The sequence below is a fragment of the Polypterus senegalus genome, chromosome 18 (assembly GCF_016835505.1).
Source record: "Polypterus senegalus isolate Bchr_013 chromosome 18, ASM1683550v1, whole genome shotgun sequence".
Lineage (NCBI taxonomy): Eukaryota > Metazoa > Chordata > Cladistia > Polypteriformes > Polypteridae > Polypterus > Polypterus senegalus.
In genome coordinates this window covers 29,330,399-29,348,135 of record NC_053171.1, presented here as the reverse complement: position 1 = coordinate 29,348,135, position 17,737 = coordinate 29,330,399, and the positions used below count along the sequence as shown (strand labels likewise).

The 17,737-nt window shown below is 41.1% G+C and overlaps 1 pseudogene; it reads right to left on the bottom strand.

The window, feature by feature from the left end:
• Positions 1–15,133: 15,133 nt before the first annotated feature.
• Positions 15,134–15,228, bottom strand: LOC120519185 (annotated as a pseudogene).
• Between the last annotated feature and the right edge of the window lie 2,509 nt (positions 15,229–17,737).

Below are 17,737 nucleotides of genomic sequence, written 5' to 3'. Positions count from 1 at the left end.
TGTTCATTGGTCAAGCATGTCTAGTCTACCACCAAGGGCAAGCGCTAAATCTGTAAGGGATGCCATCAAGCAGCCACAGTGCTAGGTCACATGTTAAGGGAATGTCATACACTTAAATAATCCATCCATCCATTATCCAACCTGCTAAATCCTAACTACAGGGTCACGGGGGTCTGCTGGAGCCAATCCCAGGCAACACAGGGCCCAAGGCAGGAAACAAACCCTGGGCAGGGCACACACACACACACACACACCCACACACCAAGCACACGCTAGGGACAATTTAGGATCGCCAATGCACCTAACCTGCATGTCTTTGGACTGTCGGAGGAAACCCACGCAGACACGGAGAGAACATGCAAACTCCACGCAGGGATGCGAACCCCAGCTCTCCTAACTGCGAGGCAGCAGCGCTACCCACTGCGCCACCGTGCCGCCCCCACTTAAATAATTTGGAAAAAATTTTTTTGTATATCTCTGAGATGGCCATGGATTTAAAATCACTTCACTCAAATTCGCAAAAAATCAAATACTCTCACTGAGGGCATCTGTTAAAAACTTTTAGGCAAGAACTCAATAATGTAATCCTAAAGTTAACAAGCTGGGCCTTTCCTCGATGTTTTTACTTTGTGCGCTGTTTTATCCTATATAACATAATTATTTGAGATGGGGCTCTCTAATAGATAAGCACTCTTGTTTGGGTGAGTGTTGGATTGCACTTGCCATGTTATTCTCGTTTGTTTGATTGAGTTGTCTTCAGTTTGTCAGAATCAGGCTTTTGTTTGAAGTTTTTCCCAAGTGTTCCTTAACTTTTAAAAATGATATATAATTTCTATACTTTTTAAAGGATAATGAATCCCAAGTGTTTTAATGTTGTTAAACATGCTTCATATTCTTCTGTGGGGCTGTCTTGTTTTTCTTATGAGCGCTGCCATTTTGGGATAACTTGGCTGACAGTTGTTATGCTTTTGGTAGGCTAGATGACCAAGTTTGTGCAACACGTTACATCATGGCCTCAACATGAGGTGTTTCCTAATCATTCAAATAAAAGCCATATTTTATTAAAAATTATTGCTGGTAACGTCTTATTGTGCATAATTTATTAATTAAACTTTGTCACAGGTATGTATATAAACTAAAAAGACATATATAGTATTGGGCTTGCTAATATTTGCAATTTCAGGCATCCGCATTAGGTTTTGGAATGTATCACACGCGGATGCAGGGGTTCAAATGTATTAGTTTTGCATTTACTGGTTATGACAACTCTTCTGCCCTCTGACTACAAATTAGGTCTCACTTTTTATTTCCTTTATTTTGGCTCATGACTTACTGCCCTGTTCTTTGACTATGATCCTGGATACGTGTTCTGAGCTGGTTTACTTCCTGATTATGATCCCAACTTAAACTTTAACCATTAAACCATTGCACACCAACTTCCGATTCAGCTTTCTCTCTAAAAACTGCTGTCACCCAACACAAATCAAATGGCTTTTGTTTTTCTATGAAAGGAATTAAATTAAAAAGCCTTAAAATGAATATCCCTCACATCCAACATTACCTTTAGCCACTCTTCTCATTCTCCACCTATTTCAGTCTTGACTACTGTGCTCTGCAATTTTGTGCTTTATTTACTAGTACGTTATTATAAATGCAAGGTAGATAAAATATAACAAAAAAAAAAGCCTGCTCCTACTAAATACACTGTTAGATTAGTGAAGATTTGTGCTTTCAATATCCCAGAGTCCATGTTCATGGCCTAATCTTTGTTAGCTCTGCTTTCCATTTGCACCATTGCTTCAGAGCATAAATCTGTGTTTTTCTGGTTAAAAAGACCCAAACTGTCTCGGATTTCCAGATGATTGTTATCATAATATTCAGGAAATGTGTAATTTCAAGAAAGCTGTACAAGCGGCTTGACAAGTATTGTTAACAAAGACCAGTCGTTCAGGCTGTCTGACAGTTTGACCAGCAATAAATGTTGAATGGTTAAAATGTTTTTATTACTGTACTTGGCATTTTGAAACTTGCAGAACAAGTAAAAGAATGCGATGACAAATAATTAAACTATTTAGCTTTTTCTTGGTGTCATTTAAAACAAATTGCCTTTTTGACTTCCGCTTGTATATTCATAAATTTTGGTCTCTGGTCTCAGATTGATTTTTTTTAATTAGATATTATTTTAGAACTCATGATGTTTGATTTTTCTGTTGTTTACAACATTCTCTGTGGTTCTGTATCGCTGTGATTACTTGAAGGTTTAAAGCTGTTTGCTTTATAATAATGATGAAAGGAGCATTGCACAGTATTTTAATGTCAGATTATTGTATGATTAATGTAAAGTAGCTCAATGATATGTACATAATAATAAACAATAGCTTATTTTTCTTAATAAAGCGTTTTTACATACATAGTATGGCATAGTACTGCTTTATATGAAGTATACTTACTGTATGTAGATTGATATTTATATATCAGTATTTCACAATTACTTACGTACTAATTAAAAAGCAAGGATTTAAATAGTCAGAGCAGTAAAAAGGGTAAAATCTTAAAAAACAAGGAAAGGAAAAAGTATAACACACATAAATGCTTGCTACATTCCTGTAACATAGGAAAAAACAATTTGTAATTTCTGAATTGATTGTGAAATAACAGCTTATTTAATAAAAATAGGAGTCCATTTAAAAGGGAAAGGTGTTTTTTATGATCCTTTGCAGCCACAGTGGTCCACATTACTAAACTAAAGAATCACTCATTTGAGTCTCACCTCATGTAATCTAATCTTCTTATCCACTTATCCTGGTGAGGGTCGCAATTGACAGTAGGACATGCACAGGCCAAGCAGGGCAATCCAGGCTTCCCTGTCCCCAACTACAAATTCCAGCTCTTCCTATGCATTCCCAAGCCAGCCAAGATATATAATCACTGCTGTGTGTCCTGGGTCTGCGGCAGGGTCTCCACATAATGTGGGACTTAGGGAGAGCTGCATGGGAGACACTCTTACGACTTTCACAAACCAACTCAGCCGTCCATTCTTGGTTTAGGATGAGCAACGACTCAACTCTGAGGCTCTCCCTTTACGTACTAACGAGTACAAAAGTGAGTACAACACTGAAGTAGCTGTTAAGGTGGATTACAAAGATAGTGGTAAAAGAAAGTTTCTGTAGTTATTTCAAGTAAGGCTCCCTGATTTGTGAAAGTGTTCAATAGAATAAAAACCTGTAGTTACACAAGCACTTTAGGACTAAACTTGAGAACCACTAATTTAAAAAGATTCAATTATGTGCATTAATAATTTTGATCAGACGCATTTTCGTTGTGGGTCATTTCATGTTGGTGTTATATTAACCTGGCGTCACAGCGGTTGGCTCGCTGCTTATTGGCTCCAGGAGAGGCTGAACAAAGTCTGTATGGCGTTAGTCCATTCCCCTCATGCTCATATGTCATTTTCTACAAGTCCTCTTATATCCTTCTCCATCCCAAAAAAATGCAGCAAGCCTATACTGACAATTGATTGTGTTAATGTGTCAATTTGTCCCACAATGCACCTATTACTGGGTTTGCTGTTACAAAACACCCAATGTTGCAGTAATACAGGTATGCTCTAATTCCTGCAACTCTTCCCTCCAATTAAATTATGCAGTCTCTGTGTGATGGGATGATTGTGTTACCTTGTTGCCAAACGCAGATTCAATTGTGTTTCTATTTTTATTTTCATTTTTGTTCCATGCATCCATTATTTGTATAATTAAAATCATTATGAAGTATGGAAAGAATCATTAAGAAACTTTCAGCATTCCTAGACAGGCTCAGTAATTTTCATTGTTTTTGGCCCATCTTTGTTAAGCAGGAGCATTGATGGTGTCATTATCATCATCCCAGACATCTTTAAGGAATCAGTGTTTACACCAAGGTAAGCCCTGTGTGACCTCAAAGTTAGCATTCCCAAAATGGCCACCACTACATGTCAACCATCCTTTTTCATTTAAATTGCTTATATGCCCTGGGCGTCATTGTATGGAATCCATGTTTTTGTTATCTAAGGGGGCTTACGTGCTGGAGATTGATTTCTTCCTTGGTGCCGTACAGTTCGTTATCCTGACGTTTTTATCAGTAGATGGCAGACTTTCTTTTTGCCTATCTGAGCAAAGTCTGATGTTAGGACAGGGTTCCAGACTGCTCACTGCTCTAAAGCAGAACTAAGGCCTTAACAACCCACTGCTTTTCATGTTAACAATGACAGGTCACCGATGAGGGCAAAAGTCAAGTTCACATCAGATCTCAACTTGTAACTGAGTAATTCTGGTCTCACTAGAAAAGTGGCAAGAGACAAATTTAGGTCAGCAATGACAATGTTAGTGAACATTGCTGGTAAAATGTAAAGCCAGTTTCAGACAGTAAGAAGTGCCCAGTTCTGGTCAGCATTACTTAGGTACAATAACTAATAAGTATATATAAACTTAGTGTTCATTGTTGGTGAATACTGGCATTGATCCGTTGAGTAATTACAAGCCAGTGGATTCATAATCAGCCTTTGGCACTGCTGCCCAGACAGCTGTTGTGAATGAAGTTAAAACTAAATAAGAGGAATAGGGATCATGAAGAGTAATGATGATACCAATACACATATAAAAAAAGACATCCAAGCCTTCAGTTCAAGTATTCAGTGTTTAAGTAGTAATGTTACTTCTGCAACACACTCCAACGTCTGAATTCAGAATTCCCCTTCCACTTTACCACTTCTGGTTCTGATGGGATCGGATTGCTGGCCGTCTTCTTCCTGTAAGGCATCGTTTCCCCTTCACCTTTGAAAGTCAGGCAATAAAGACATATTTCGCAGCCATCTGCTGAAATGCCACTTCCCTCCTGAGAACTGATTATGCAGCACTTGACCTTCGGCCAGGCTGTCTAACAGAGACGCAGGTGGCATCTCTTGCAGTATGTAAAGGTCTTCCGTCTCCTCCCTGTGGGGCTCCCAGTGTTGAGCTGTGGCACAGCCCTTGCTGTCTGCTGCGTGGGTGAGCTGAGTAGCGGTGAGTGCCGTTTATGAATTCTGTGCACCCTTTGCGTTCCACGTGTAGTTCTTTCTCTTTTAAACTGAGGCCTACTCCAGCAGACACCATGAAGCAGCTCTTTGTGCCCACACACTGAGTGGACAGGTCCTAGAGACAACACATAAGGAATCACTCTTCATGGAAGGGCCACTTTAGCCCTCCTAAAACACATTGAAGCCTTACCTGCATCTCCTCAGTCTGACGTGCGCTCCATGCTTGCTGTGTAATTACCCTTCCAAGACTGCCATAATCAATGTCAAATACAACCGTTTAAACTGCCCCAATGGCAGTGGCGCAGCTCATCATAAATACAGCCTAACTGGAGCTGCCTCAGCCATCATGAAATCGGCTCTTCTCCTAACTCTTCCAATCTCATAAGCCATGCTACTCATGTGACTACAGGGTACCTTTCTTTAGACAGTTAGGTTACCTATGATTCTAATTAGCTGCTGCACCCTGAGAACAAGTCCGACTCCTTCAAACAGCTGGTAAATGCTACACCGCTCCTGATAGACTCTCCCACAGTGAACGCCGTTTGACAGCCATTCAGAGATGCCCCACCGAGAACAGGCAGGTGCCAACAGACAGCGGGAGTCCTCTAAATCCCAGCGTGAGCCAGGCCACAGAGGGCTGTCACTATTGTTCAGTGTTAAAAAAAAAAAAAGGTCTGCAGGAAACTTGTTGGCAATAAAAAGAGGCTGAGTGCTTTTAGTGGCAGAAGTGAAAGCAGTAAGTGCTCTTGAAACGGAGGTACCTCTCATATTTAGATCAATGCAGGACATTTTTACGTTATTGTAAAAGGTCATGGCCTGTGACACAGCAGGTCATCTAGCACAAGCGATGCATCACATTGGCGGCAGTGCTTTGAGGCTGGCTGAAGTAAGATCCACCAGAGGTTAGGGCTGATCTGGGAGACAGTGTAATAATGTTGTCAAACTTGGAAGTAGGCCTAACACAAAGGTGCACTGGGACGTCTGTAGCTATTCTGTGAGATGTCTCCTGCATTCGTATGTGGCCAGTAGTTTAGGGACACACTAAGATCTGACCGCACTATAAGGGATCACATAGATGGAGCGGAAATTTGTGTCGGCTACAGGGGCCTCAGTGGGGATTAGTGGGGAAGAATTCAACAACACCCTAGAATGGCAATTAAACTGACAAGTAACTCAGAAGTTTCTGGAAGTCTATGACTGTATTAGGAGTTCTCTCAGAAATAACCCAGTAATCAGAGGGATTTCATTCAGGGATGCGACTGGAGTCCAGCTGAACTGGGAGTTTAATCAACACCCCTGTAAATGTTTGGTTAGTCTGTGAGGTGTCTCAGTATAGCATATTTTGGATTAGAGGCATTAAGTGACTCGTAAATTTGGGAGATAACAACACTGCAGAGGAATTATAAGGTGATTTAGAGATGCATTGGAAATTTGTAGCTTTGGAAGAAGATATCTGGGGCACGTCAAGATTTAATTAATGGACATAGCAGTCCAACTGACTCTCATTCAAAATGAATAACTAGGTGGACTTGTACATGCACACTGGTAATGGAAGTGGCTGAAGTGAGTGTTAGTTTATTGACATAGGTTGGGAGCATTCAGCAAATACTAGTAGTGACGTTGAAGAAGCAGTTAACTCACAATTGCAGTGAAAGTCAAGAAGTAATGGGAGGCGTCTGATAGATCCACTGGGAATCGGTGACCAAAGGGGTAGTAATTTAGGGATACAACAGAAGTAGTCCTGAACTCAGAAGTCTGTCAGAGATGTAGTGAAAGTCTGTACTGGGAGGTACGTCAAGAATACTGTTGAGATCAGGGCCCAGAGTGGATTTTTATTTAGGAAGACGTTAAGACTTTGTGGCCAGTTTTCTCTATGGTTGTATCAGGGGCACAAATGTTTCTGTTTTCAAAAGCTTTATCTGTAAGCACAGTGTTGTATAAGGTTGAGAAGTTCGCAGCGGAGAATCCTCTGTCACATAACACTTTATCTTCCTTTCGGAAACTTTGTGCTTGTACTGATAGACCCTAATCCATCATGAAGTGATTAAAAAAAAAAAAAAAACATTTTATTTTATAGGAGACTAAATGTCTGCATTTGCATGCTGATTTAGTAGTTGTGGCCAACTGACTCAGTGAGCAGCTCTGCATCCTCATGAGCTCAGATGCTCCTCACGCTTTTCTGGCTGCAGCTTTCCATTATTAAGAAGCCAGACTGCTGTGAGCTGCTATGAAATGACACTCAGCAGGCGGACGGAACCACAGCAGAGGCGTTCAGCAAAGCAGTAGAATCTTTCAGTCAGGTTTTCTTTGTGTCACTCACATCAATTATTGTTACTAAACCTGCATTGCGCACTGCATTACGTAACTGCTGTTATCTAATAAAGCCAAGCCGTCACTCGGTGTAAAAAATAGAAAAAGAAAGCAAGTTTTCAACAAGTGCAACATAAAGATTCAAGAGGGCACCTAATCTATAGCAGGGTCCCTGCTGCAGGGAGAATATGCCTCTGACTTGCTGTCAGGGAAGTTCCTTATTATCACTTAGTGAGACACCGGCGGGTGGCGGATGCCCATTGTCTCATTGTCACTAACTTAACCTCTTGGGTAGTGCTAATTATTTCTAAATGAAACACAGGGGGAGATGCATGCATATTGAGGGGGTGGAACACCCATCTTATTAGAAATATGGCTGTTGTCAATATTTTAACCTCACTTAGGAGATTATATGAAAGATAAACTTAATTTTGTAAAGGACCTTACTGTAGTAGAAAAGCAAGTAGCAAGAGTCTGTTCTGGTAGCACTGACCACAAGACAGGAATAATTAAGAAAATGAATGGTTTGTGGGGTGACATAGTGGATTAAAGCAGTTCACTGTTTCAAATCCTGGGATTCAAATCAGGGTATAGTCCTTGTCTTTACAAAGTTGTGCCCATTCTCCCCGTGTCCATGTGACTTTCCTCAGGGTAGTTAGAGTGGTACTTCTGAGTTGTGGTAGACGCGATGTCCTTTTCAGGTTTGGTTCTGGCCTTGTAGCTGATGCTCTTGGGATAAACTCATGCTTAGCCAACATTTAGATTGAATTATGTGGGTTCAACAAATGAATTGATGAACGGACAACCCTTTCCATAGTGCATACCATACCAAGTTAAATTACAGAAAACATTTCAGATGTTTCTGTATGTTCAGAATTGCTCCCCTGGCAGGTGAGCGATCTTAATAATAAGCAGTCCAGATTGACCAAGTGACCTTGTGCTTTACAGTCCAATGGCTTCATAACTAGGGGGCAAATTGACTGTCAGCCCCAAGCTGTGGTGGTCTTGAGTTGGCATGTGTCATTGGTAAGCTCTTGTGCACCCCATTTGCCATCCTGTACAAACGGGCTTTGACATTCAGTCTCTTTTTTCCCTCTTTACTGCCTTTTGTACCTCAGAAGCGGGCATTCCCTTACTAAGGCTTCCCAGTATGGAATGTGTACATCTTTGGCACTTGTGACTTGGCTGTTTTTTTTAAATGGTATTTTAAAATTGAGCCATAATAAATAAAATAATTGCAGCTAAGAGCTTTACACAGCAGCAGCAAATGCCCTCATGCAAACATAAGGCGTTGATGAGCGATGCAGGCAGCTGCTGACGCCACTTCACCTAAAGAGGTTACATAAAGGACTTGTTTAGCACAGATATGTTGTGTTTTGCTTTGGGTGAGTGTTGCATTTCAGTAGGCAACCACCATGGCACATTTTAATGTTTGCATTTATTATTTTTGAATCCATGATTGCATGGGAGTTAACACTGCATGACATGTACTAATGTACTTGTGGAACGTGCCGCAGTCCTCAGTGATGTGTAATGTTAAAGCATGAAAAAATCATCTTTGGGCCTTCAGATCTGCTGTGATGCTCTGGTGGATGATATCATCTATATATATAATTCACTAAGGCAAGACAACCATGGAAAGCACGCCGGAAGGGGCGTGGATTCACTAAGCCGCCGACAAGTGAGACACCTATGGCGCACGCAGGAAGGAGCCATGCCCACCAACTCCAAGACCATTGGATACGACGACAACTCACAGAGCCACGCCCACCAACTCGGACGCAACAACACAGAAAAACCGGCGTCATTTATATTCGTCTGTCATAGAGGTCACATGCAGCTCCGACCCACGTTGACTGTTCATAGAGGCATGTTTCTCGCGGAGGTGAATCGCCATATGCGGCGTGTAAAACTGTTTGCGAGGGGTATCTCATGGGATCCTTAAAACATTCCTTTACAACTGAGGTTAAAACACAATGAAGTGAGCAGTCTTTAAAAAACGAGTTTTCGGTTACGACGCATGACCGCGTGCACTAAAGGAAACTGTTTTACACGCTACATACAGCAATTCGCATCCGTGACAAACATGCGTCTTCTTAGATACTCCTGCACTTTGTACACACCCCCCTCCCACCGTGGTCGGATGTCTTGGTGGATTATATGTAGAAAGGCAGGCAAAACCGCACACAGCAATGAAAAGTCTACGTGAGTCACAGGTGCTTCTGGACTGTACAAAGACGACAACGACTCGAATGGCGAGTTGAAGGTGGGCACATGAGCAGGCAGTGTATACTGAACGAGAAATCAGCAGACTAGCATGACGGAGGGAGCGGAGTGGATGTCCTTCTCCTCTCCTCCCGGTCCACCCTGAGCGCCACACGGACGACTGTGTGTTGGTTCATTAGGTGCATTGGTTAAAACCCAATGAAGGAAGCAGTCTTTAAAAACCAATAAACCCTGTGCCTCTGTTTCATTACCGTCTCACCTGCTTCACCAATCGGGTAACCAAAGTCTTTGGGTTCAGGGGGGAGTATGGTTACAAAGCTGAAACTTAAAGGAATTGACGGAAGGGCACCACCAGGTGTGGAGCCTTTCGCTTCATTTGACTCAACACAGGAAACCTCACCCGGCCCGGACACGGACAGGATTGACAGATTGATAGCTCTTTCTCGATTCTGTGGGTGGTGGTGCATGGCAGTTCTTAGTTGGTGGAGCGATTTGGCTGGTTATTTCCGAAAACGAACGAGACTCCCGCCTGCTAAATAGTTACACGACCCAGCAGCGGTCGACGTCCAAATTCTTAGAGGGACAAGTGGCTTTCAGCCACGTGAGATTGAGCATTAACAGGTCTGTGATGCACTTGTATGTCTGGTACTGCACGCGCGCTACACTGAATGGATCAACGTGTGTCTACCCGGCGCGGGTAAGCCATTGAACCCCATTCGTGATGGAGACCGTGGCTTCCAATTCTTCCCCACGAACGAGAAATTCCCAGTACGTGCGGGTCATACGCTCGCACTGATTACGTCCCTGCCCTTTGTAAAGCCCCCCATGGTCGGGTGACTTGGTGGATTATATATAAAAAAAAGCAGCCGGAACTGCAAAGAACAATGAAAAATCAACGTGGAAACCGACTGAGGCGGTGTTTGGAAAATTAACAGTCAACGTGACTCACAGGTGCGTGTGGACTGTACACAGACGAAAGCGACTCAGGTAGGGAGTTGGGGCGGGCACATAAGCGGCCAGTGCGTACTGAATGAGTGCCGTTCAACCCCGTCCTTCGCTTTGGAAGGAGAAAACGCGACAGCGCTCCTCCGGTTTTCAGTCACGAACAATTGTATGTTGGTTCGTAGCGTGCATTTTTGCAATGTTACTTTTTTCTTGGTGGTTTATTAAATTACGGATTTTTCAAATGTTTATTTTTTCCTCTTTGCTTAAAAATCATTTAAAAAGCGGCCTGATTATGCGGCGTATGCTACGCCGCGGTTTGGCTAGTGTATTGTATTCTGTAGTGACACCAGTTATAACATTTAGTTTAACACATTTCTTTTGTGGTGACATTTTTCAGCTTCAGGAACTGAGTTTATTTCCTGCCTCATGTATAAAGTTTATGTTCCCCCATTCCTTTGCTGGTTTCCTTTAATCACTGTGGTCTTCCAACTGCATGACAAAGATGTGCATTTTAAGTCAATGGCAACTATAATCTGGCTCCATGTGAGTAAATATGTGCTGGGATGGCCTGCCACCCAACCGGAGGTGGTTCCTGCCTTGCTCCCCATACTGCTGAGATAGGCTTTTACCTCTGACAAGTATAGGAAGAAAAAGGCGTATTTCCCTGTAAATCTGAGTCCTGTGGCCATCCATTTAGTCTGTCAGTCTATACTTTACATTTAGTAGCCAACCGTTTAGTCTGTCAGTCTATACATTCCTTACCTGCAGACAGCCTTTGAATAATAATGGGAACTTAGGAAATCTCAAGGCAGGCTACGTAATTGGGTATTACTGGTGTCATCTTTGGCAGTTGCTATCATAACCACAGAATCTGATGGATCGATCTCGGAGGCCACAGGCTTGTATGATTATATAGTGAGATACATTTGTTTGGACCAGGATTTTAAGGACACTTTGGCCAAAGGTAAGTGCACTGAAATTGATCTGAAATGGGAAAACCAGGGGTCTCATTTATAAAACTTTTCATGGATTTGAGCATGAAAATATGTATAGTCCAAAAAACAAGATAATGCATATGACAAAAAAAATCAGATTTATAGAAAGTGACGCATCATGATACTACATCTTACCCACATCTGAGGAGTCTGCATGGCATTAAGTGAGGTGCCAGCGTCTAAGCAGGTAGGCAGTGTCACATGGCACATGTAATGACATGATTGCTGTTACAATAAATCGTATTGGCCATAAGAAAAATTTCAGGTTTAGCCAGTTACCTCACCAACAAGGCAGCTATCATGTACAGCAGCACCATGAGCAAGTCCACTGCCAATGCTACTTTTTCGATTTGTAAGCGAACCATGGGTTGAACCAGTTGGCCGAGCCATGATGTTTGTCGGTCAAACCTTGACATCACAGATGACGTGTGTGAACATTAGAACACTCTAGACGAGAACAGGCCATTCAGCCCAACAAAGCTCGCCAGTCCTATCCACTTATTTCTTCCAAGAAAACATCAAGTCGAGTTTTGAAAGTCCCTAAAGTCTTACTGTCTACCACACTACTTGGTTGCTTATTCCAAGTGTCTATCGTTCTTTGTGTAAAGAAAAACTTCCTAATGTTTGTGCAAAATTTACCCTTAACAAGTTTCCAATTGTGTTCCCATGTTCTTGATGAACTCATTTTAAAGTCACCGTCTCGATCCACTGGACTAATTCCCTTCATAATTTTAAACACTTCAGTCAGGTCTCCTCTTAATCTTCTTTTACTTAAACTGTATAGACTCAGCTCTTTTAATCTTTCCTCATAACTCATCCCCTGTAGCCCTGGAATCAGCCTAGTCGCTCTGCTCTGGAGCTTTTCTAGCACTACTATGTCCTTTTTGTAGCCTGGAGACCAAAACTGCACACAGGACTCCAGATGAGGTCTCACCAGTGTGTTATAAAAACTTGAGCAGAACCTCCTTGGACTTGTACTCCACCTGTCAAGGCGCTATATATCCTAACATTCTGTACGCCTTCTTAATGGCTTCTGAACACTGTTGGGAAGTCAATAGCTTAGAGTCCACTATGACTCCTAAATCCTTCTCGTAAGGTGTACTCTCGATTTTCTGACCACCTATTGTGTATTCAAATCTAACATTTTTACTTCCTATTTGTAATTCTTTACATTTACTGACATTAAATTTCATCTGCCACAAATCTGCCCAAGCCTGTATGGTGTCCAAGTCCTTCTGCATTGATATACCGGATTTCAAATTATCTGATAATCCACCTATCTTGGTATCATCTGCAAACTTAACCAGCTTGTTACTTATATTTCTATCAAAATCATTTATATATATTAAAAATAGCAGCAGCCCTAACACTGACCCCTGCTGGTCACCACTCTTAACATCAGCCAGTTCTGATGAGGTTCCGCGCACCATCACCCTCTGCTTCCTGTGTCTGAGCCAATTCTGCACCCATCTAAAAACATCACCCTGAACTCCCACTTCTTTTAACTTGATGCCCAACCTCTCATGTGGCACCTTATCAAATGGAATGTTTTAATAGAATGTCACTGCTCACTGTTAACAAAAGCAGGTTGAGAAGAAGGTATACCAAATAGAACTGCTTAATCATAAGATTGTACTCCTGTCTCAGTTCAAGTACCAGATAACAATCACCACCTGCATTTAGACGCAGGGCTAGGAGTTTCTGAATTTGCACTTCTGTCCTCTGTGCCATTATTCCATTGCCAGTGGTCTTAAGTTTAGCGAATGTTTTGTACAGATAATTTATAGCTCTGACAAGTCTAACTCCATAGTGCATGCTAAATAATTCAGGTAACCTTTCCAGTTTGGCTTTAAATATATTATTAGAGGGGCGGCACGGTGGCGCATGTTCTCCCCGTGTCTGCGTGGGTTTCCTCTGGGCGCTCCGGTTTCCTCCCACAATCCAAAGACATGCAGGTCAGGTGGATTGGTGATTCTAAATTGGCCCTAGTGTGTGCTTGGTGTGTGGGTGTGTTTGTGTGTGTCCTGCAGTGGGTTGGCACCCTGCCCGGGATTGGTTCTTGCCTTGTGCCCTGTGTTGGCTGGGATTGGCTCCAGCAGACCCCCATGACCCTGCGTTCGGATTCAGCGGGTTAGAAAATGGATGGATGGATATATTATTAGAATATTATATAGAATAATCAGAGGTACTCCTGCCATCTTAACCAATGTGAAGACATACTGTTGGATATCTTCACCAGCTTCCTACAAAGATAAAATATAAGTATCAGAAACTGTTTTGACTGATTCAACAGAATCAGCAGGTCCAAAAGAGATATTATTTCAGCCAAATATCTAATAATAAGTTGGATCTAATGCAGTGGTTATTACTAATAGCTACTGAGGCGTTTCATACTCAACACGTTGAATATTGAGCTGCATACCATCCATTTTGCTACCTTGAAAGCAAATGACAGTCATTTAACTAATGCATTTCTCACCCTGACTTTTTTGGACAGTGTTTAATACTGCAGCAGGCTTCAGATAAGAGAAATCAGCAACATCTTTTTATCACGGCATGTAGGCACTCTTAAATGGAAATCACAAACTCGTTTATCTGTTTCCTGAGTTCTCCAGTTGGTGTGCTTACATCTTAAGCACAGGCTCTTCTATTTTGATTTCACATTTTGTGTATAAATTTCTGTACTTTTTTACTTAGAAGGTGGCTTTGTACTAAATAGCTAAAGGCGCTTCCTGTGCTTTGTTGCTTTACATTTGACTTATCTGGTAAGTTTTAAAGCTTTTGTCCAATACTTAGGATGATATGTCATTGATGGTAATAATATCTGAAAGAGAGAGATTCATTATTTTATAAAATTATCAAATAGTGTATCACTTAGCAAACAAATACAGTAAAAGCATGTCATTATCATGAAAAATTAGATCAGCAACTAAAATACAAAAGTTATCTGGTAATGCACATTAAAAGTTGGTGTAAAAGTTTACATTTTTGATACTAATTAACCTGGTCTGATACATGTATATAATATTTTAGAGGTATTAAGATAGAGATACCACAATTTAGAGATAATTCTTAACACTTTCTGAGATATGTCACAACAATTTACTGAACAATCATTCTTATTGTTTGCTGATATGAGTTAAAACATTTTTACAGTAAGATAATCTACTTGTACCCTGACATGTGCTATTACAGTTCATAGATCATTCTTAAAAAGCACTGAGATGTGTTACAGCGCTTTAGTGTGAGGTCATTTTTAGTTATACTAACATGTGTTATAAATACGTTTAGCATGAGATGCTACTTAGTGCATACTGGGGTCTGTTACAATACTTCATTGTGTGATCCTACTTAATGTATGCTTAGATGTATTTAGAGCAATTTTACCTGAGACAGTACTTACTGCTCACTGATCTGTGTTATACAATAGAACATAAGAACATTAGAACACTCTAGACCAGAACAGGCCATTCAGCCCAACAAAGCTCCCCAGTCCTATCCACTTAATTCTTCTAAAAAAATATCAAGTCTAGTTTTGAAAGTCCCTGAAGTCTTACTGTCTACCACACTACTTCAGGCTTTTTCCAAGTATCCATGATTCTTTGTGTAAAGTAAAACTTCCTAATGTTTGTGTGAAATTTGCCCTTGCTAATCTTCTCTGTATCGTTCCAATTTTAGTATATGTGCTGCCGAAGCGAGCACTGAAATTTGCCCTTAACGAGTTTCCAACTGTGTCCCCATGTTCTTGATGAACTCATTTTAAAGTCACAGTCTCGGTCCACTGGACTAATTCCCTTCATAATTTTAAACACTTCAATCATGTCACCTCTTAATCTTCTTTCACTTAAACTGAAAAGGCTCAGCTCTTTTAATTTTTGTTTATAACTCAACCCCTGTAGCCCTGGAATCAGCCTAGTCGCTCTTCTCTGGAGCTTTTCTAGTGCTGCTATGTCCTTTTTGTAGCCCGGAGAGCAAAACTGCACACAGTACTCTAGATGAGGCCTCACCAGTGTGTTATAAAACTTGAGCAGAAACTCCTTGGACTTGTACTCCACACATCGTGTTATATAACCTAACATTCTGTTTGTCTTCTTAATGGCTACTGAACACTGCCTGCGAGTTGATAATGTTGAGTCTATTACAACTCCTAAATTCTTCTCATAAAGTGTACTCTGGATTTTCAGACCTCCCAATGTGTATTCAGACCTAACATTTTTACTTCCTATGTGTAAATGTTACAATTACTGACATTAAATTCCATCTGCCACAAATCTGGCCAAGCCTGTATGCTGTCCAAGTCCTTCTGTAATGAATTAACAGATTCCAAATTATCTGCCAATCCACCTATCTTGGTATCATCTGCAAACTTAACCTGCTTATTACTTCCTATTCAAATCATTTATGTACATACTAGACATTAAGCCCGTTAAAATAACGGGCGCTAGAACAGTAGTGCATAAACATTTGTATGAACAGTCTATATTAAATGGCAAGGGATCTTGTATGTGGCTGTAATATGTGTCACTGTATTGTATGCCTTTAATTTTCTCTCTCAGTAATACTGGTTTGTATTTCCGTAAAATGCCTGTAATTTTGTCTGACAGTAATACAGTGGAACCTCGGTTCACGACCATAATTCGTTCCAAAACTCTGGTTGTAACCCGATTTGGTTGTGAACCGAAGTAATTTCCCCCATAGGACTGTATGTAAATACAATTAATCTGTTCCAGACCGTATAAACTGTATGTAAATATATTTTTTTAGTTTTTAAGCACAAATATAGTTAACTATACCATAGAAAGCACAGCGTAATAGTAAACTAAATGTAAAAACATTGAATAACACTAAGAAAACCTGGAACAACAGAGAAAACTAACACTGCAAGAATTTGCGCTATAGCCTTATGACCCGCTCGCTAAAAACTCTTTTTTTAATGAGTTTTAAGCACAGGGGAAAAAATGAACATTTGAAAAATCTAATTTAATAAACAACCAAGAAAAGTAACATTGCAACAATGCATGCTTGCGCCTGTGTGTGTGTCTCTCTCTCGCGTGTGTGTCTCTTAAGCGCGCGCCTCTAGGTCTGTGTGTGTGTCTGTCTGTTGCGCGTGCCTGTGTGTGTGTGTCTCGCGTGTGTGTGTGTGACTCGTGTGTGTGTGTGTCTCGTGTGTGTGTGTATGTGTGTGTGTGTGTGACTTGTGTGTGTGTGACGCGTGCGCCTGTGTGTGTGCATGACTCGTGCGCACCTGTGTGTGTGACTCGTGCGCGCCTGTGTGTGTATCTGTCTCCCTCTCTCTGCACAGGGAATGCACAGGAAGAGACTGAACACGTGCTGTGTGGCCCCGCGCATGCGCACTTCACCAGAAGACACACACACGGACACCTGGACGCACACAAGGGTTTTATTAAAGAGGATATTAAAAATAGCAGCGGCCTTACCACTGACCCCTGCTGGTCACCACTCTTAACATCAGCCAGTTCTGATGAGGTTCCTCACACCATCACCCTCTGCTTCCTGTGTCTGAGCCAATTCTGCACCCATCTAAAAACATCACCCTGAACTCCCACTTCTTTTAACTTGATGCCCAACCTCTCATGTGGCACCTTATCAAATGCTTTCTGAAAGTCAAGATACATAATATCATATGCTCCACTTTGATCATATCTTTTTGTTGCTTTATTATAGAATTCCAGCATTTTAGTAAAACGTGAACTGCCTCTTCTGATCCCATGCTGACTGTTCAGAATAACTCCATGCACTTGCCATCTTATCCTTAATAATTCCTTCCATTGATTTTCCTGTGATGCACGTTAAGCTTACTGGTCTGTAGTTATTTGGACCTGCCCTGTCATCCATTTTATATAATGGGATAATATTTGCCATTTTCCAATCCTTCAGAATCTCCCCAGAGTGAAGTTGCTTCGTAAAAATATGTGTCAAATGTTTATATATGTACTCACTAGTCTTACTTAAGAAGGCATGGGTAGATATTTTTTGGTCCTGGTGATTTTTTTGATTTCAGTCTATTTAATCTGAGCAGCACTTCTCCCTCTACAATTTATAAATCACTCTGAACCTCATTAGTAGTCCTGTTTACCTCTTAAGAGGTTATCCAGTTCCTCACTTAAGATGTTATGACAGTTTTAAGTGGAAAAAAAATTAATTTGTTCAATGACATGTGTTATAACTCTTTAGTTTAAGAGAATTCATA